Source organism: Maylandia zebra, linkage group LG3 (assembly GCF_041146795.1).
Source record: "Maylandia zebra isolate NMK-2024a linkage group LG3, Mzebra_GT3a, whole genome shotgun sequence".
NCBI lineage: Eukaryota > Metazoa > Chordata > Actinopteri > Cichliformes > Cichlidae > Maylandia > Maylandia zebra.
This window is the reverse complement of record NC_135169.1, coordinates 64,121,824-64,143,035: the sequence shown is the minus strand read 5'-3', so window position 1 is coordinate 64,143,035 and position 21,212 is coordinate 64,121,824. Positions and strand designations below refer to the sequence as shown.

At 44.3% G+C, this 21,212-nt stretch overlaps 1 pseudogene across 1 annotated transcript; it reads left to right on the top strand.

Annotated features, from left to right (window-relative positions):
• Nucleotides 1–240: 240 nt before the first annotated feature.
• LOC112431021 (rab3 GTPase-activating protein catalytic subunit-like) lies at nucleotides 241–20,592 on the top strand (annotated as a pseudogene). Its single transcript, XR_013097029.1, has 14 exons — nucleotides 241–302; nucleotides 2,968–3,097; nucleotides 3,357–3,424; nucleotides 4,177–4,250; nucleotides 5,940–6,028; nucleotides 6,206–6,371; nucleotides 11,195–11,249; nucleotides 11,559–11,909; nucleotides 13,073–13,210; nucleotides 14,810–15,037; nucleotides 16,161–16,257; nucleotides 19,048–19,151; nucleotides 19,972–20,087; nucleotides 20,385–20,592. The product of XR_013097029.1 is annotated as a rab3 GTPase-activating protein catalytic subunit-like (transcript).
• Nucleotides 20,593–21,212: the final 620 nt, after the last annotated feature.

The window sequence follows — 21,212 nt, the reverse complement described above, 5'->3', positions numbered from 1 at the left end:
TTCTCAATCTGCTGTCCTTTTCTGCTTGCATCTTTTTTTTTCATCTAACACTGACGTTATTCCATGTTAATTATTTTTTCTCCGTGAAAAACACAGCAACTCATCTTATCCCGGGGTGCCAGGAAGTCGAGCCGCGGATCTCAGCAGAAAACTTTTCAAACTGATTCCAGGTTGATCCAGGTATACATTTGAAACAGGTTCTCCTCGGTGACGTGACAGTCGGAACGCATCTGCGTAACCATGGTTACAGGGGGACGCTTTGGAGCTCTGCTGCTCAGCAGCAAAATATTTCAGATCAATATGTAAATACTCCAACTCTAAAACCAAGTAAAATAAATATGCTGCATATGTGTATAGTGCGTTCATGTGTGTGTGTGCGCTGCGTGGTGACGTAGGCGCGTGCATGTGTGCCCCGGTCACAGCTCCTTTCAGCATGGCCGGAGGTAAGTCACTGCCACGTTGCTCTCAGCTAATTAAAGTTTGTTCAGATCCCAAGCTGCAATGTGAATACAGCCAAACCGCCGCGTTTTTGTTTGTCATTAAGAGACTCATTCGAGATAAGTTTTGTGGAGGGCAGAGTTCACTAATATACGCTTATGAGTTTTAGCCGAGAACGCAGCTAAAATGCTAGCATGCTAAGTTAGCCTGATTGCTAGCGGCTACTCGCGGCAGTCTTTTTTAACAGCATGCACTCTTTTTTCCTTCGTCAGGAGAGGTGTACTGGCAGTCGCGTGACACACACAGATCAGACACATATTTCTGTGTTGCAGGTATGGAGATGTTCTTATGTTTTGGAGATGCAGTCTTTCATTCATTGTTTTTATAAGTACAGTGTTGTACTGCCTGTTAGATGGCGGTTATTAATATAATTGTACTGAAGTATAATGTTTGAACTATAAGTACCAGAATATTGGGTCCTGGTTATTGAATTGTATTTATCTGACTGTTTATTTGTTTTTGAATTATTTTGTTTATTGTTCTTATAAGTTGTTTTTGATGTTTTTTTCAGTGACATATTATTTATTTTGTGCTTTTTGTTTTTGAGAGCTTAAGTTAATGTTTTAAAACAATTTGTTGTATTTGATTCATTATATTATTGTAGTGTTAATGAAGCTGCAGACACAGCTGCTTTCAGCATGGCCGGAGGAGAGGTGTACTGGCAGTCGCGTGACACACACAGATCAGACACATGTTTCTGTGTTGCAGATGTGCAGTAAAGAGCCAAAGACCCAGTACTGTCTCCTGCCTCTTACTTTCACGCCAGAACACAACGCAAGAACAACAGGCGTAACACATGAACGGGTTACACATACTGAGGTGAGTTGTTGAGGATATGTCGAGCTGTCGATAAGCACGGCTGTTTCTGTGCTCTTATATACTGTTAGCCTGTTTTGCTGGCGTTAGTGAAGCTGTTTCCAACTGGATGTAACATTGTTGAACTCTGATGATTAATGAATAAACTCTCGATGTGACGACGTGAGCATGTAATTGTAACCCTGTGTTCATTTAGTCGTTTGATACCGTTTAATATCCAGCACATCTATTGGGTGTTTTATAACATGCCCTGGAATCATTTTAAGTTTTACAATGCCGGTGATTTACGACTCTTTCGCGACAGTCAACTGTGGCGTAAACTCTGGCGGGTCTCAGAGCTAGCTTATGTGAGCCAGCAGTGACATCTATACATGCAGTAGCCTTAAAATACTGATTATTTATTCTCCTGCTAGGTAAGAATTTGTGTTTTATACGTTTATTGTCACATTGTGCGCCATGTTATTGTTTCGGTGAAATGAATTTCTACAATGGCGGACTTAGACAAAATAGTGTTACTGTTAATTTGACTCTCTGCAGTGTTTAAATGCTTACATATACACACACACAGTTACTGTCCCTCCACACGTATCAGTTCTGCTTCTATGCCCCATCTTTGTTTACTCTTTCCCACCCAACAAGTGCATAAATAAGATGTTAAAAACGTCATCATCATATCAAACATGATCGATTTGGGGGGAGTTTGTTTGGCACATGCTGACTGCATCCTAATTATAACCAGAAGAGGAGGCGAGAGCAGAGAACGAGAGTGCAGCAGTTTGGTGAAAGGAACAGGTGAAGAAGAGGTGAGTATCCAAGAGACGAGCAAGAGGACGGTTTCAAAGCAGACATTATGGCACAATAAAAGCTGTAAGAGCAGAGATTCATTCATATCTTTACTATTTTTCTTTAGCTTCTACTCCCGCTGCTTACAATAAATCCAAGATAAAGAACAAACAAGAACAACTCACATGGCATTGATTGTTTAGTTCAGTGTCACTCTGTGATTGTTTGACATTTCATATAAATGTGACTCTAAACTATAGCCAATAATATTAAAAAGCTGCTGTTACTGAGTGAAACTTGAAGGATTATGATAAACTTCAGTTCTTACTGAATCTGTAACATTGCTTTTTTTTTAATTGTTAAATGACTTTTGTGTCACTGCACAGTGAAAAGCTCACCTGATGTAGTGGTGAGGCCATGTTCACCACTAGATGGAGACAACCTGGCACAGGTATTTTCTATACACTAAATTTCACCCTGAAAAGCCTTGGTGGGAATTGTTGTTTCATAGAAAGTAAAGGAAAACATGTCTTGAGGTCTTTTTCCAGTGTTTTCAAAATTGTTTTTCACATACACATCAAAACTTCACACAGACAAACACACACAAAATAACAAAATATGTCAAATTATGGAGGGCAGAGAGCGCAGCCTTTACATTGTGTTATTGTAGAGTGACAGGAACTGCCTATGAGCTTCTAATCAAGCAGAAGTGTTGACGGAAAATCTATCAAAGGAAATAATTGATGAAAATCAAAGAAGAGAAATATTTATGTGATGTTCCATTTTCCTGAGAGCTGATTGGCTGTGACGACTCCTTCAAGTACTACATGCTACTTTGTCCTGCTAGTTAAGCCTGCTGTCTGTTCTCAGGCCTCCTCCTGTTTCACTGCCATATATCCACCACCAGAGGGCTCCACTGACCTGCCTGCTGACATCAGAGCACACCCCTGTGTCATGTGACCTGGCAGGAGTAGCAAAGCTGGACTCAGACCTGGCCCAGGCAAGTTCAAAGGCAGCTGTGGTAGAGAGAGGATATGGGCTCAAATTGTGCTCATAAATATTGTGTACTTGTAAATCAGGATTTGTGTGTGTGTATGGGATCAGAACGATGCCACCTTGAAATGAAACCGAAAAAATATTGAAACTGAAATAAATGTACAGCGCGGCTGCGGTCACGGACAAACTTGCATGTGTCTGTTCGGGAATGGCAGATGCTGAGAGGTCCAGCGTTTACATTACCGACTATTTCAAAGTGACAGCCTGAGGTGTTCTTCAGTAAATTGGACTACCAGACAGGAGGACCTGAGGCCCCACCGTATTATTTTCGGTAAGTTAAATGTGTGTGTAAGTTAATCCGTAACTTAGGTCCTTAGGTGAGCACTCGGCTGTAGGGGAAACTTGTTTTGTAAAGTTCGTTTAGCTAACCCGTGCAGGTGAATGAATTTACCCTGACTAAAGAAATCAAGAGAAACGCACCGGGCTGCTCAGTGACTAACCACGGTTACTGTACTTTTATTATGAGTATTATACTGTAAGAGCAACAGGCTGGACTCTGCTTCTGCTCTTGTGCAGAGCTGCTTATTAATAAGAAGCTCGGTATACAGACAAGGATAACACAATACCCGGGCTAGAACGACAACTTCAGTTTGAGGCGCATGTCCTCCTGACATTTGGTGTTTGTGTTAACGATCCAATGGAAAAGCTTTGATGGGAGTGAGCTGTTCACTTGCACTATAGCACACAAAACGCTGCGCTGAGCACTGAGTGTTGCATCCGTGTACACACTGCATTGCTTCATATTTCACTCGTAAAGTAGGAAATGGGTGGAGCAGTTTATTAAAAGGGTAAACGTACATGGGTTTGATTGTACAGCCCAAACAGAGCTGGCACAGGTCTAACAAGCATGAAGGGACAAACTGAGTGTGACATAAGGAAATGCTTACATGTGTAATTATCTTGATTACTGGTGAAGGACTACGTCACATGTAATCAAACATGACTCATTACTTATAAAAGCCCTTTAACTAAAAGTGTATCAGAAACTCTCCTCTACTGTTTACTCTGTTTATCACCCAACAGTGACCTCGACCCTCTTCAAGCTCCTCACTGGTCAATTCGAGTCAGGACGGCTGAAAATCCTCAGTGTTTACTGGGTAAGTTAAACTGATCAGTGGGACACTCAGGGACAGAGACCATGATGCTTTGGGGCAGACCACAGAGGTTTTACTAGTCAGTACAGATTTCAAACACACCGCTACATACTACATGTTGTATTTTTCTGGTTGCTAATACACTTGGATCCATTACAAACATACACATTGTTGTGGGATGTGTGAAGACTTTTTATGGCTTTGTTTTTTGTCCAAACAGCACAGAGGAAACTATTTCTAAGCCAAGAGGCTAAAATTCATGCATCAAATGATGCGCAGCAGATAAGACGGATGTAATCAAGCTTCCGATAGAAAGAACATGGTAAAGGACAAATAAAGTGTCTTTTTTCCTCATTGTTCTCTGTGTGGGCCTCCTACTTCCTCCCACAGTCCAAAGACATGCAGTTAGTGGGGACAGGTTCATTGGGGCTCTAAATTTCCCACGGTGTGAATGTCTGTCTCTGTTTGCCCTGCGACAGACTGGCGACCTGTCCAGGGTGTGCCCCGCCTCTCATGACAGCCCCAAGCACTTTACATGTGATGTAAAGTGGACTTTTCTTTTGTTGCCACGTCCATGATTTAGAAAATGTTACACAGATGTTGTCCTGCTTCGCTGTGCTGAAGCGTGTGCTTCATGGAAAGTTTGAATAAGAAAATATCAGGTCAGTAACTGTTTGTGTTCCCTGTAGGTGAGGCTGTGACAGAGCTCTTTAAACTCTGCTGTAGGACTGAGTCTACAGAGGAGATTCCTGAAGAGGAGACGCTGAAGATGAGGGCAAAGGTCAGGTTCCTGGCTTTACTTGTTGAGTGACCATACTGCATTCTGGAAACGTGCGTAGCTTACTGGGAGATCTGGGCATCTGTGCTGACCCGGGCCTCAGCAATTGAACAGAAACTCTTGGATGTGTTTGTCGTCTGTAGAAAACAGTGATATCAGCTCTGCTTTGTCCAAGCTGACCGAGCCAGCAGCAACTGTGCCCATTTCCAAACTGTCTCCAACATGGTGCACAGTGCCCGGAAGCACATTCGCCGCCATCAACGCATCGATGAGTCGCCCCTTAACACCGAGATACTCAATTCTGTCCTTCTGGTAAGAGTTAATCATGTAACCTGTTTAAAAGGCATTAACTAGTCGGAGTTGACTAATACTTGACTGAGTTTTAATGGTTTCAGCTCATTTTATGAGGAAACTGATTCTGACAGAAGAGGTGTGGATCCCGTGTTAGGAGACGGTGAGCGTGATATTCAGAGCAGCAGAGACCTCGCAGCGTGTGGTAGTTTGACTCGTACTGATGTGGCTCCTCTGCTTCTTTTCACAAACAGTTTTTCCTTCCTGGTCACTGTTGAGCCCGTCACACTCAGCAGCTCGAGCTAAGACAGCCTTGAATCTTCAAACTACAGCCGTAATTGCATTTATGTCTTAGAGTGCTGGCCACAGATATTGATCCCATCTGACAGCAGCTCAGTAAAGCACAAGAGCGTCGTCTTAAACAGGATATCAGGCAGCGTTCTTATTTTTATTGTCTACTTCTGGTCACATCCTGCTTTTGCCACTGAGCGATCAGCATCCTGTGTTTTATCATGAAGTGCTGACTACGTGAGCTGCACTTGTTTAATTCTTCTAACATCTATAAAACAACAGAGTTTCTAAATGACAGACTTATTTATTTGTGTTTGTGTCTCTGTTTCCAGATGCTGCTGTGGAGAAGTCTGACTGTAAGAATAACACTCAGCTGTCCAACTCCAGTGGGACATCGGAGCAAGAGAAAACCTCTGATTATGTATGTTTGCCTCTTCACCACTCGCACACTCAAGGTTACACTCAGGTCAGGTCCAACATAAGTTTCAGAGTGAAGACGGGCTCAGTGCTGTCAGTACTTTGTCAGGATTTTTATTAGAATGTATTAAATTTGGTGTCCTGCTGTTTGATTTCATGCTGGTCTTTTCCCTCGTTGTAGAACCTTTTCCACCAGCTGAAGTCAGCCCCCAGTGACAGTCTGACCTACCGTCTGGCTCTGTGTGTGTGTCTGGTCAACTATTACTACGGTGGGCTGTTGGACACCTCTGGCAGGAGTTTGTCCTTGAGTTGCGTTACCGGTGGGAAAATAACCATCTTATTTGTGGGTGGGTACCTCACAGGCTCGTGCTGCTTTGATTTTAAAGATGTCACACATATTAACATTTTCCTTTTATAGCAGGTAAAATAAGTATTGAACACGTCAGCAGTTCTCTAAGCAAATATATTTCTAAAGGTGCTTTGATGTGAAATTATCACCAGATGTCGGTAACACGGGAACATTAAACACACAGACATTTATTTATTACTTTATACAAATGTTGGTGATGACAGTTCATGGCAGCTTCTGTATGGAGAAACCAGTCCCATCATTGCTCATGACTTTGACCCACTCACCACACAAACAGTCTATAAATCCCGAATGCTCCGTGGATCCTTCCCACAGATTCAGCTCAGGTGATTGGCTGGGCCGTTCCAGCAGCTTTACTTGATTCCTCTGAAACCAACAGTTTCCATTGGCTGTGTTTGTGATCATGGTCTTGCTGAAACATCCATCCTTGTTTCATCTTCATCATCCTGGTAGATGGCAGCAGATTTTAATCAACAATGTCTCCATTCATCCTTCCTGGAGTTAGATTTAATGGCTCAGTCCCTTTTGCAGCTTGTTATAAAGTTTTTATGCATAACTTTTCTAAGCAATCACACATTTTTTTGGGAACATCAAAATCATAATGCTCCCACCTCCAGACTTCAGTGTTGCTGTGGTGTTTTTGGGATGCAGCCACCCAAACACGGTGTGTTTACAGCATTCAGAGAGTTTTGCTCTTAACAAAGGCAGTCGCACTTTTCTCCTCCCCCTTAGCTTCCCTGCTTAGCCTCTTGTGTCCTTGTCTAGTCTCGTGTTTTTTGTATTATTTTTCCCTGGAACACTCTCTCACAGTCTGTTCTCTAAAACCTAAAAGAGGAATTATGGGTTGGATCAACTGGTCCCTGAATGCAATTGACACCCCTTTCTCAACGAGAAGTCTGGGCTCGGGTGAGCCTGAGTGCTGAAGATATCTACCTATTTGGAGCCATGATAACAGGGTTCTGGCTGATCGGAGCTGGCTTGGCCCTGACTTATCGAAGAATTAAGAAAGCGGAACCGGCTGTTCAAACCCCCACAAGGCTGCCCGCTGGGATTCAAACGATGGGAAGAGGCGTGAGTTTCTCAAAATGGGCTCATTGAACGCAGCATGGATAAGATCTTGGAGAAGCTCACTGCGGTCGTTGTTAACTTGTTATTTTCTGTTATACTGCGAGAGTACTGTTGCCCGCGAAGGGTTGTTGTTGGTGTGGAGAAAAATGGCGTAACAAATAAAGCGCTTGGAGTGAGACTACGACGTCGTGTCTTTGAGTTCTCAGAATCGGCTCTCTGAGCACAAGAATGACAACATCACGGAGCGCAAGTTTGATAACATCATGGAGAAGCTCACGGCTCTCCAATGGGAGATTGAGAGACCAGTGTCGGAGTGTTAGAACAGCTTTGAAATTCATATGAGCTGTTCGCGCTAAAGTAAAAACCTCCATCACTTACGCGGATACCCCTTCGGCCCCAGCCGTGGGCTCAAGGCTGGGGCCGAACAACAACTCCCTGATAACGACTGTGTTTAGACTGTTCTTCCCGTTCCATGCAAGGTCACCTGGGTTGGCTGGAAGACTGTTTACTTAGCCTGGCAGGGAGGAGGACACTGTCTCAGCTGAACTCTGGACACACACACACATACAGACACAGACATATATACACATGCAGATGTACACTCCTCCCCCTCCAAACGCCTTCGACGCTTATTCCCCTCCGATGCTGACGGTGGATCAAGGAGACCAGCGCACGCAGGCCCGGATGTACTGTCTACACTGGCTGTCTCTCACCCTTTACCCACCCCTGTTGCTTGTCATGTGTTTCTTTCGTGTATTAACAGTTTTTTCATGTGCAGAGGTGTTTCTGTTCTCAAACTGATCTCCCTGTTGGAGCTCAGTCTGGGGGGAGTTATTTTTTTCTCCTTTCCTCATGTGGTGCATTTTCCATTGTTATACCTCTCTGACCTGTCTTCCCCATGTGATGTTTGTGTCATGTATGTATGGTCAGAAGGGTAAGATGGCGCTGGCAAAGGTCGGCAGCCTTAACCCAATTTCCATCGGGGTCAGCCTTCAGGATCAATAAAGTTTTATTGAATTGAATTAAATGACCAAACTATATTAAAGTTAAAGCGTATCATCATTCATTCGTCAAACTGAATAAAATAGCAATAAAATAGGGTGGCTGCAGCTCAGGCGGTAGAGCGGGTCGTCTACTGATCGGAAGGTTCAATTCCTGGCTTCCCCCAGGCTGCATGCCAAATATCCTTGGGCAAGATACTAACCCCAAATTGCTCTCCGATGCGTTCATCGGAGTGTGTGTGTGTGTGTGTGTGTGTGTGTGTGTGTGTGTGTGTGTGTGTGTGTGTGTGTGTGTGTGTGAGAGAGAGAATGTTACTTAGAAAGCACCTAGAAAAATGTGCTTGTGTGAATGGGTGAATGCACAAGTTGTGTAAAGCGCTTTGAGTGCTCAGAAGAGTAGAAAAGCGCTTTATAAGAACCAGTCCATTTACCATTTAACCAGAGGAGTATTGCACTGGTTGGATGGCAGCAGCCATGGAGGGAGGGTGTAATTGTCCCGTGTTATGCTGGTGTTTTGTATTAGATGTAAGCTTACATTTGGCAGCATTAGTGAACATTATACTGAATGTTACACAGGAGTGTCTCAGGTAGGAGGGAGGCTCACTTGGTCCATCCACTGAGCTTAGTGTTCAGTGATCGATGGTCCAGGGGAAAAGCTGTTTTCTTATCCTGGCTGTCCTGTTTCTTGAACAGGTGCTGTCCAGGATGAGATGAGATTTGATTGGCTCTCCTGAGACAGCGAGTGCTGACCATGTCCTCCAGGGAAGGAAAGGGACAGGCACTATTCTTCTGTGCTGTCTTAATGAGCCACTGAGCAGTTAGCATACCAAGCTGTTAGCAGTAGGTGGGGACACACTATGGTGCTGTGGTAAAAAAGCCACCAAGACTTTCTTCTCCAGATGGTTCCTCCTCCTCAGCATCCTGAGGTGGAGTCTTTGACTTTGGACCATGAGAGGTCCTCAGCTACGTGAGTCCCCAGGAACGAGGACACTCGCTGAACACAGTCTGCTTGATGTGGAGAGGAACGTGTTTCCCTCTGCTGAGGTCACATCTCCTTAGTTTTGATGGCGCCGAGCAGACGGTTGTGTTCATTGCAGCAGCCTGTCAGGTTTTTAACCTCCTGCCTGTTCGCCGTCTTCTCCACTGATGATTGTCGCATCATCAGCAAATGTAACGATGGTGTTAGAGGGGCAGGTAGGTGTGAACTCATGAGTGTACAGGAGAGCAGGCAAAGACGCCTGTGGATACTTTATGAATGCAGATGATAATATTCTGCCAGCGTTTCACAGACTTGTTCAGCAAACTTTAAACACACTTCACGCTTCTCTTTTTTTCTGTGGCTCTTGCGCACATATTGTTTTCTTTGAAACAGTCGTACCTGCTGATTCAGGCCTTTCTGTGGCTCTTCATAACTGGGCCTTGACTCTTCTGATAATTCTTTTCACTGGTCTGTGTGAAATCTTGTGGGAAGCACCTGGTCGTGGCCCGTTTATGGTGAAATAATATTCTTTCCACTTTACCAAAAGTGCGCTGGAACCTTCAGTAGTTCTACTGTGACCACTGCCACCAGCATGTTTTGCAAAAGTCTTGAGAGAGCTCGTTGTTTTTACCCGTCATGAGACGTTTCTTGTGTGAAACCTGAATAATGAGACCATCAGTTGGGACTGAACCAGCTGATATTTGATATTAATTGGCGAGGTCTGTGACGAGTTACATGACTCTTTGGTGGCAGGACTCCTGGGCTGGAGGTGCGAGTCCCACTGAGTCTGTGGATGTTGTTGGACTGTCCTGGTTTCCCACCTCGGGATAAGCAGACTACAGTAGCGGTTTCCCTTTCTAAGAAGTGGGACTAGGGGCTGTGCTTGAACTTGGGAATGATACTCCAAAGCCTCCCTGGAAGTCTGTGACTGGGTCAGTTCGTTAGTTGAACCTGAGGTTGAGGATATATTTTCAGCCCTGCAGCTCCTCTGTCAGATGGTGACGGCATACAAAGTATCTGGTACCACTGTCCTCTGTGTGCTGCTGTTGGTCCGTGATAATGAAAAGTTGTTGTTCTCGTTGAACTCTGTTATTGCTGCTTTATTCGTGGCCAACACTCAGCAGATATTGGCACCAGCCGATTTCAGTCGGGATCTCAAAGGACTTCGTGGAAGAGCAGAACCTATTTGCAGACATTTGTGGGACCTTGTTAGACTGTTGACTTGGACACAGACAGAAGACAGAAACACATTTTGAGACCAGAGGAGATGGATCTGTCAGAGCGGGGGCCCCCAGGCTGTGGAGTGCTTTGCCTCCATCATTATGTTGCCTTGATTGCATTTATTTTTATAAACAGCAGCTTGAGACTCATTTATTTAGCCTGGCTTTGAACTAGATTTGTGCTGTTTCATATTATTGTGAAGCACTCTGTGGTTCTTATCCTGTGCCATATAAATAAAGTCAAATGCTGGATGTCTGTACTTTGTCCAGCTTCAGCTGTCCAGCTGAGCAGACACTTTAGAATCAGGCTTTGGTCTTGTTGTCAGTCATGTTGGATCTCCGTCCGTCTCTAATAACAGACAAATGACCAAAATGTAAAAATCCAAGTACATAATACCAGGCACAAAAGCCCCTGCAGTGTTTGTGCCGTGCTCTAACTAAAACTTTGCTTGAAATTGTTTAAGCAGTATTTGTTTCTCTGTTAACACACTGGTGTTCACTCATATCCATCTCTGTGCTTCCTAATCTGCAGGCTGGCAGGTGCAGCTCCTGATCTTCGCTGTTGTCTTTTGCATCAGAAGTTCCAGGTAGCCACACAGTGCACAAAGTGCACAAAGTGCAAGGACTAATCGAACGATTTAAAAGACAAAAAACAACATCATGCACATTTGTAGACTTGCAACTTTAATTCCAGTGGTTTATCAAAAGTGTTGTGTTAACTTTGATAATTGGAACGATGTTTAGGTGATAAAGAGAAAAATGAATTCTGAGAGCTGATGCTCAGTGTGATACAGCATCTTCAAACTCCCAAACACCTGTTTATGTCGTGTTGTCTGTTGAACACAAGTAGCAGTGTTATGTTTCCATGTGTGAAAAGAGTTTTTGTTCCTGGACAGATGCTGAATTGTTGTATCGAAAGGAAGAAGGCCAGAGATGAATCTCACAAGGTACCCGAGGGGAAAGAAAAGGAACACAGGGTCTCAGGTACCTGCCAGAAGAGCCGCCAAGGACCAGAGTGTGCAACCAGTGCTTCCAGTTCAACAAGAGAGATGTCTCAAGGAAAATCCTGGGAGTCGTGGAGTGACAGCGAGGAGGAATTCTTCGAGTGCCTGAGTGACCAGGGCGAGACTGAGGCGACACAAGCTGAGGGCAGAGCTGAGGGCAGGCTGCACCCCTACAACAACATGACTCAGCTCAACTCTGCAGAGCCTCTCTATGTTCACAGGTCAGAGTCACTGCCTCACTGTGCAAACACATCATATGCTGTTATTTATTCCAAATACAGCATGTTGAAAATAATAGTCGGGGTCACACGGGGTGGAGCCTATCCCATACCATAGGGCGAGAGGCGGGGTTCACCCTGGACAGGTCGCCAGTCGCAGGGCGAACACAGAGAGACAGACAAACATTTAACCCAGGGGTGGGCAACTCCAGGCCTCGAGGGCCGGCGTCCTGCAGATCTCACCCTGTGTCAACACACCTGAATCAGATGGTTAGTTCAGCCTCTGGAGAACTTCCACGATAAGGATAAGCTTTATTTGTTGGTTGCCTGCAACTGAGAATCAGAATCAGAATGGGTTTATTGCCAGATGTTGAGGTTTACAACATTAGGAATTTGCTGCGGTGCTTCAGTGCAAACAATAAGAATTAAAGTGCTATGTAGAAAGAAAGATATGTGCATGAGATATACATTAGATATATACATGAGAATAAGAATAAGAATTAAGAGTGCTACGTAGAAGGATATATACATGAGTGCAGGTGGTGATCAGTGCCAGACATGAAATGATGCAGTGACACAGCGTAGGGTCATGTGTGAGTGGCGGGGACAGTCATGTGGTTATTGTTCATGTGTCCAACAGCAGAGGGGAAGAAACTGTTCTTGTGGCAAGAGGTTCTGGTGCGAATGGACCGGAGCCTCCTGCCTGAGGGGAGCAGGTCAAACAGACTGTGTCCAGGGTGGGAGATGACCTAATCGACCATACATACAATGTACAAACTTAACATTGGGGGATACAGGTCAGGCTAACTAGCAACAAAGGATAGCCCTAACCCAAGACACGTTGAGGAGGTCATTTAGCCATTTAAATCAGCTGTGTTGGATCAAGGACGCATCTAAAACCTGCAGGACACCGGCCCTCGAGGCCTGGAGTTGGACACCTCTGATTTATGCTCTCATTCACACCTGTGGGCAGTTCAGAGTCAGAGTTAACCCAACCCCACTCGCTCCATGTTCAAAGACGTGCAGCTAATAATTAGAACTAAAAGAAAGCGGTTGTAACAGTACAGAGGCGGCCTTTGTGTGACAAAACCATGAAAGCAGATCTCATATAAGTGGTTCACAGAAATGTCATTAAGCTCAGCTGAAGCTGACTGAGTCTGATATCTGTGCATCATGTTTCATTTTCAGGAACCTGCTCCAATGACAGAGGACCTGTTAGCAGAGCAGTCAGAGGTACTGACCAAACTGGGCACATCAGCTGAAGGTACCCACCTGCGTGCTCGGATGCAGAGTGCCTGTCTGCTATCTGACATGGAGTCCTTCAAAGTGAGTCGGACACACTCTGGGTCAGCTGTCTCCTAAGTTTCTTAGTGCTTCCTGTCTAGCATCCACACTTAGACGGACACATCGGAGAGCAGCTTGGGGTTAGTATCTTGGCTAAGGATACTTGGCCTGCAGACTGGAGGAACCAGGGATTGAACCACGACCTTCTGATCAGTAGATGACCTGCTAATGAGCTACAGCCACCCGTTAGCCTTCAGCATTAGCCACATGTTGTGGAAGTTTTCCATTAAATAAAGCCTGCAGACGAGCGGTAGCTAACATTCTTTAATCAAAACAAAGAACAGAAAACCAAGCTTGGTGGAGAGCCTGCATGATCGCGGGGCAGACGGTCAGCAGAGTCTCCCTGAGCCTAGCATGGCTCTCAGTTAAAAACCTTCTTCAGGAACAAAAGGCAGTGCACAGCTGTTTCACACCTTAAGGTCCACACTCCCTCGCTGCCTCCCAGAGTCCTCGAAGAGACAAAAGATTCTTCCTGTGGAGTTCTGCTTCCCCCCAACTTCCTTACTAGACCCCCACCATCTGTCTAACTGCATGAGTGTGAGACATGCTAAAATCCAGTGGCACCAAGGCATCATACAATAACATAATATGAATAATACATAAATAAAAGAAATTCTTATACACACATTAGCGTCAGTGTGCCCTCGAGTTGCTACATGTCTGCTAGTTTTACTGTTCAGGATGTTTTGTGTGTGTGTGTGAACTGCCTGCAGTGAACATAACTGTGCAGACACACACACACACAGTAGTCACAGAGAGTACCGCTGTGGTAGGGTGACCATAAAGAGGACACTGGGCCCAGTCATGAAGAACTTTAATAATACTGTTAGCTTAAAGAAAACGACGTCTTCTCTGTGCAGTTAATGATGAATTAATAAAAAAATGTCATGTAGGCTTTTACAAGTAAACTAGTGTGAAATAAGAGGACTGTTGATCAGCCTACGCTGTGGAAAGCTGTGACTCTGTCACTGACAGTGTGGCATGATGGATGCAGTCATGCTGGGAGAAGCTACGTGAGTGCAGAAACCTCTGATCACCAGACGATCACGTGGTCGTCAGTTTTCAAACAGCTCATTGCAGTTTTATAAATCATCTTCAGAGGTTATTTGAACCTTGTCTTTGCAGAGACCTGCAGACCTGAGGCAGTAATGCTGTGATAATGACCAGCACACAGTGTAAGTCATGCTGCAGCTGCCCTGAATCTACAGTGTTGGTTATTCCCACCATGTCTCTATGTTTCTGATCCAGTGTGGACGAGCTCTTTATTCAGTCTGAACTGGTTTTAATACTAAAATACAATTGATTTGTTATTCATAGATTTTCAGATTTACTCTTACACAAAAAAGTAAAACATTTTTGTTGCCAGATCACACGTATTTACTTCCAGTCCTGAACAGAAGGAAATCGTTTTGATGCCTAAATGACATTTTATGTTCAGTGACAGCCTGGTGTGCTTGGGTCCATGAATGCAGTGGTGTCGTGAGTGGGCCCTGCTCGAGTCGTCAGTGCCAGTATGAGGTGTCAGTGAATATATTTACACATTACTTCATTTAAAGTACGAGTTTGTGTCTCTGTCCACAGGCAGCCAACCCCGGCTGTGTCCTGGAGGATTTTGTGCGCTGGTATTCACCTCGGGATTACGTAGAAGAGGAAGTGGTCGATGAGAAGGGCAACACGATGGTGACGGGGACACTCAGTCCCAGGATGAAGATCCCAGGCAACATGTGGGTGGAGGCTTGGGAGACTGCCAGGGTCACACCTGCACGACGCCAAAAAAGACTTTTTGATGACACCAAGGAGGCCGAGAAGGTCTGAAGCAGGTCGTTCGTTTTGCCACATGCGTGTTTTAAGCCAAACGTGTTTACTAAGTGGATCACAAAGTGTTTTCATGAATGTTTCTGCTGATTTTCAGGATCCGCTTCTGCCATGGGGCCGTTTTGGCTCATGTATGTTGGAGAAGTCAGTTTAACACAGATCTGTGCTCACAGACATGTTGAAGCATTTTCACATGTTGATGAAAAAGGATCTGATGCTGTCACACACGATGTTTAACTGACACACAGCAGCTCTCTGTGGTGTGATGGTGTTAAATGAAGAACAACTTTAAACCAGCTTCTATTAATGATCCGGTCGGCTTTATGGGAAAGGGACAAACAGTAACTGGGGTTAGTTGTTTCCTCACCCAAAGAGGGTCCTGGATTTGGACCCGGGCAGGTCCCTGCCAAGCGTTTGCATGTTCTTCCTGCACATATGAAAGCAGAGCTCGGCGCTCCAGTTTGCACCATCACTGAAAATGTTGCCTGTCTTTTAAAGACATTGTTTATCCAAAAAGAGAAAGTTAAAAATAATGCAGCACGGTGGTTAGCGCTGTTGCAGCACAGCAAGAAGGTCCTGAGTTCAATTCCACCATCAGGTCTTTCTGTGTGGAGTTTGCATGTTCTCCCCGTGTCTGCGTGGTTTCTCTCCGGGTACTCCGGCTTCCTCCCACCGTCCAAAGACATGCAGCTTGTGGGGATAGGTTAATTGGATAATCCAAATTGCCACTAGGTGTGAATGTGCGAGTGAATGTGAGTGTGAATGGTTGTCTGACCCTATGTGTTAGCCCTGCGACAGACTGGCGACCTGTCCAGGGTGTACCCCGCCTTTCGACAGCTGGGATAGGCTCCAGCGCCCCCCGCGACCCTGAAAAAGATAAGCGGAAGCCAGTGGATGGATGGATAAAAATAATGCTCACTGATAGTCTTATGACAGATTTAAAGATCTGGGTATGACTGGTCCCTCTGTGAATAACCATCATAGAGAAAGGTCACCGTTTATCTGGAGTCTTCTTCAGAGGCAGCCTGTTGGCTGTGCAAAAATATTCTGTTGATCTGAAAGAGCAAAAGGAAAACAGAAGCCAGGCAAACTAAACTTTTTGGGGGTTTGTCTTTAGGTTCTGCACTACATGGCGATGCAGAAACCTGCAGACCTGGCCCGTCACCTCCTGCCCTGTATACTTCATGCAACTATTCTGAAGTTGAAGGAAGAAGGTAAGTCCTCACCGTTTGGTTGAGAAACACGTTTATATGAAATAAAATCAGGGAAAATAACTCTGAGCCCACAGCAGGTAAATTACAGTCAGACCGAAATACAAAAAACTAAAGATATTAAAATAAGTACTAAGAAAATGACATGCAACCCGAGCTGTTAATGGAGAAAAAAACCCAGAAGCTGCATGAATAAAAAAGTAGAAATCTTGGACGCTGCCAGCATAATGCACAGGCTTTTGACGGGGCTCGCACACAAACACAAAGCAGAGGATGAAGCATCACCAAATATGTTTCCAAACCAAAGAAGATAAGATGAAGCATACCTGCGCAGCGGTGGGTGATGAGGAGAGGCCGCAGCGAGTCTGTCTTAAAGTGCAAGTTTGTGACAGTTTAAAGCTTAACAAGCTAAGATGCCAAACATCCAGAGCACAAAGACAAGTCAGAGGGCTTTTTCAGACACACACTTCTAAACTGTCGTGCTCAACAGTGTCTCTGCTAAAACTGCATCTGTGCTCTGCTCCTGTCAAGTTGCCTATCGAGTGCTTAATGATAAGGTGCATGGTAGCTGCTTTCCTCTGCAGGTGGATGAAGCCACTGATAGTGACAAAGGAATGACTTCTCTGCAGACAGGCTCCTGGCAGAGCCACTGCAGAGGAACTCTTTACAATCACTGACTGTGAAACGTGAGGACTGTGTGGGGATGTGCAGACGGGGGCGCGACGGCTGGGAAACGAGGAGGGCTGCAAGTGGACGCACTGTATGATACACGCTGGCGTCTAGACAGCTCAGTCCTGAGCTGAGCGATGTAATGACTGATTGCATCGACACAGTCATTACATCAAAATACAACCCCTTTTTTTCGGCACTGAAACGAAACAGGCTCCGCCCACACAGCCGTTCTGTATCACAGCTGTGATGCAAAAAGATTTGGGCACCACTGGTATAGAGTGACTGGAACCCAGAACCTGGAAGTGTCCAGTGATGTGAGGGTAAAGGACGTCTCACTGTGTACTTTGGTGCACAGATGAGTTTGTGGTCGGTTCAGTGAATGCAGCCCATGAGCTGCAGAAAAAGCCCAAATCCTGAGCCCTCCAAGATTTGGGCTCAAGATGTGTTCTGCACTGCAGGCCCTTGGACTCCATCAGGGTTTGGGCCAGTTTTGAGCTCTTATAAGTATCAGAGATGGACACGTGATATTTTCAGGGCTGCGTAGGCATGATGGGTAGAACATGACCCTGGTGTTAAAATGCAGGTAAATGTGATTTAGTTTGTTTACTCTAACTAGCTACCCAACCCTCACTGTGAAAGGAGCCTGGAAAGTTTCCCCAACATGAATTTCTTTCAGTCAAGTTTTCTCCAGTAATGATCAGAAATCAGATAAAACCCACTCTTTATTTTATTCTACACACAATAAATTGATAATTAATCCAGGATACAGAAAAGTCTAGATTTCGTCTTCAGACTGTCACATCTGGAGCAGGGCATAATTTGATTTGGTTTTTAGAAGAAGCTAAAGATCTTTCAGTCGTGTTGCTGTTGTTCCCTGACACCTGCAGTGCAACCATCAATTTAGCTAATGAGAGTTCACGTATAATTATAACAGGTCTTAGTTTCTGGATCGTCTCTAAGTTGACGGTATACTGCTAAGACCAGTTCTGAGTCTAGAGACAGCCAATGAGAGACACTAGTAAGGACATCACTGAGGAGAGTTTTCAGTACTTTGGAGAAACCTCAATCAGCTAACGTCCTGCTGTGATACTCAGACCTTTTCTCTAATTAAACCAGAAAGCTAGTTTTCATTTATTCTGTAATATCCCAGAATGTTTCAGCAGGTCAGAAATGCTTTGGTGCCTATCCAGGTTGTATGCAAATTAATTCTGATTAAGTCTGGACTACAAAATACAAAACATAGCTTGGACACAACAATAATGTCCTCGTTTCACTTCTTTAAAAAATGTATTTTGATCTTATGACACTTACTAAAAGCTTTACTTCCAGAGGTTGACAGAGACGCTCCGTGCTGATAACACGTGAATGTGTGAAGGTTTGTATCATATCTATCTAATAGACTCCAGTTTGTGCATGTAAATGGAGAGTCCTCTTCACACACTGCGGTTAATTATGGAGTTCCACAGGGTTCAGTGCTAGGACCAATTCTGTTTACATTATACATGCTTCCCTTAGGCAGCATCATTAGAAGACATAGCATACATTTACACTGCTATGCTGATGACACCCAGCTCTATCTGTCCATGAAGCCAGATAACACACACCAATGAGTTAAACTGCAGGAATGTCTTAAAGACACAAAGACCTGGATGGCCGCTAACTTTCTGCTTCTTAATTCAGATCAAACTGAGGTTATTGTACTCGGTTATTGCAGATGGCCCCGCCCCTCCCTGAGCCTGGCTCTGCTGAAGGTTTCTTCCTGTTTAAAGGGAGTTTTTCCTTGTGCCAAAGCACATGTGGGTATATTCCTGGACAAAAGGCCTAGTTTCTATTTGCAGATGTGTTCTGTGATCCTCTGAAATAGCTGGATTAATTAACTCCAATAATAATCCATCAAGACTTTGTGGATATGTTTTAATCTCTGTAAAGATTATTATAAAATGTTGTGAAGGTTTTGATTATTTCAAAAGGATCTGTATTAGTGAGATAATAGTTTGCAGGTTTACTCGATTTTAGGCTTTTTCTCATGTTAACAGTAATTGAGGTTACAAACGTGGCAGGTCTTTCTTTTAATCACAGCTTTCTGTCACTCTGGAAACACTGTCATTTCTTCTCTTTCAGAGTCTGCTGAAGATATTCCATCAGTGCAAAAAACCATTCAGCAAGCTACAGTTCAAGCGAGCAAGCTCCTGCAGTCCCCCAACCAGGACTACAAGAAGTTAGAGGTCAGTGAAAACTCGACCGGACTTTCCACAAATAATTCAGTTTAAAAGAAAGTATCATTAGATTCACCCAAAAAAGTTTTGTTTTTAATACATTATTGATTGATTGTTAACTGTGTTTTTGTTGTAGTTGAGTATGTGCTGTACATGAGGTGTACGTAGACTGGACAGTGTGCTCCATGGCTGAGAACTTGGCTGATAATTATTATGGCCATTGATGGTTGAACCATGAAAACAGGGGTGTGGTGCAGTGGGATTGTAGAGGGAGCTGGAGTAACAAACTCCAGTGCTTCCTCAGTGATTTTTTCTAAACCTAGGTAATTCCTTCGGCTGTTCCCACCTGGGCTCAAAGCTTTTATACTCTGCTGATATCGGATGTGTTTATCAGTGATCGAAAACAGAGACTGAGATTGTTATTATTGAGTTTGATCACATGTTAGGTGCATTAAACACCTGCTTTAATACTGTCCTAAAGTCTGAGAACAATCATCACTTCTTCACATATAAAAATGTTCTTCTCACTAGCACTCAGTATCCATACAGCCCCTTTTCTTTGAATGTCACTGTACAGCTGCACAGCTAAACCCCACCATGTTAGTTTTCCTTGATTGGACAGTCTTGTTGTGTAAAAGTATTCTTGGGTTTCTCAAAGTACATTTAAGTATGCCGTGTATCCACTGTGACTCCAAACACGCCTTTTACACCCCGAGACTCAGCCTATGACGTTCCACGTAGGAAAAACCACGTATGTGTATAAATGTGACAGTCTTGCGGTCTCATGCTGTCAGGATTGAGCAGACAGTTGTTCTTGTCCTGTGTGCAGGATTTCATTAACCAGCTGCTGAGCATGGAGACAGTCATCACTCAAGCTCGCTCGCTCAAGGCCAAGTTCTCCGTTCCTGAGGACGACAGCGGAGAGGCTGCTGATGAACTGAAGAAGTGAGTCGCAGAGTTTGAGCTGCGCTCACTGACAGCTTTGTTTGTGCTGTTGGTAACATGTAACCGTCTTCACCGTCACTACAGATAGTTAGTCAGTAACAGGTTGTCACGATGAATCTGTTAACGTTTCACAAAGACGGCGTCTGAAGGATCACAGTCAGTTCACACGTTTCTTTCTCGCTCATGTTGGTGGTCTTATTTTATAGTTTTGGTGTCTTCAGGTTTCACATGTTCTTATTTAAGTGTTTTGTTTTGTGGGAATATTGTAACATTTTCCACATTGTGTGTTGTCTCTAGGTTTGTGAGCTCCCTGCTGGAGGAACCAGAGGTGGTAGTGACAGGAGCAGGCCAGGGCCTGGCTGGCAGTATAATCCACAGACTCTTCATCAGTGCTCAGAGGGTAACTCTCACTCTGCCTCCGTGTCCTTCCCACGTCTTGCTGTCAGTTTCATGTATACAGTCATGTATTTGTCATCTATAGAGACATCTTTAGAGGTACACACACACACCACACTTATTCAATATCAGCATCAAGAATAGGTCGGTGTCCCGGTCCTAGAACAAGACATGAAGTCAGCGCTGTTTTATTTATATATACTTCATGTGGATGAAACTGGAAGGACGTGGTCAGCACTGATGTAAAGACGCGGTGTTTTCTGTCAGTGTCAGGAGAGTCTGCTCTATTGTAACGTTGTTTCTTCCTGAAACACACAATTGCTGCTGCTGTGCTGTGAAGCACGTTCAGAGCTATAAGAACCAGTCTGTTTAACTATCAATGAAAAATGAAGAATTATCAGTTTGACTGTGTGACAATTCTGCAGGAACAAAGTTGTGCAGCTCTCTCCACAGTGGAGCAGATCTCATCTCCTTCCTGTCTTTGACGCTTCTTTTTCTCTTTCTGCAGTAACAACTATTAATGTGCATTTGTATATGTTTACAGTGTTAGCAGAAACAAAGCTTTGGTGGCCGTGACTCCAGAGATGGAGCCGAGTATCTAATCGAATCATCGGTTTGTTCTTTAAGCCTTAAAAGTGTCCATGTGCTCCACACTGGATCCCAGATTGACTCTGATGCATCAACTGGAACATGAATCCAAAATCCTGCTCCTTCAAGGTCTTAAATAAT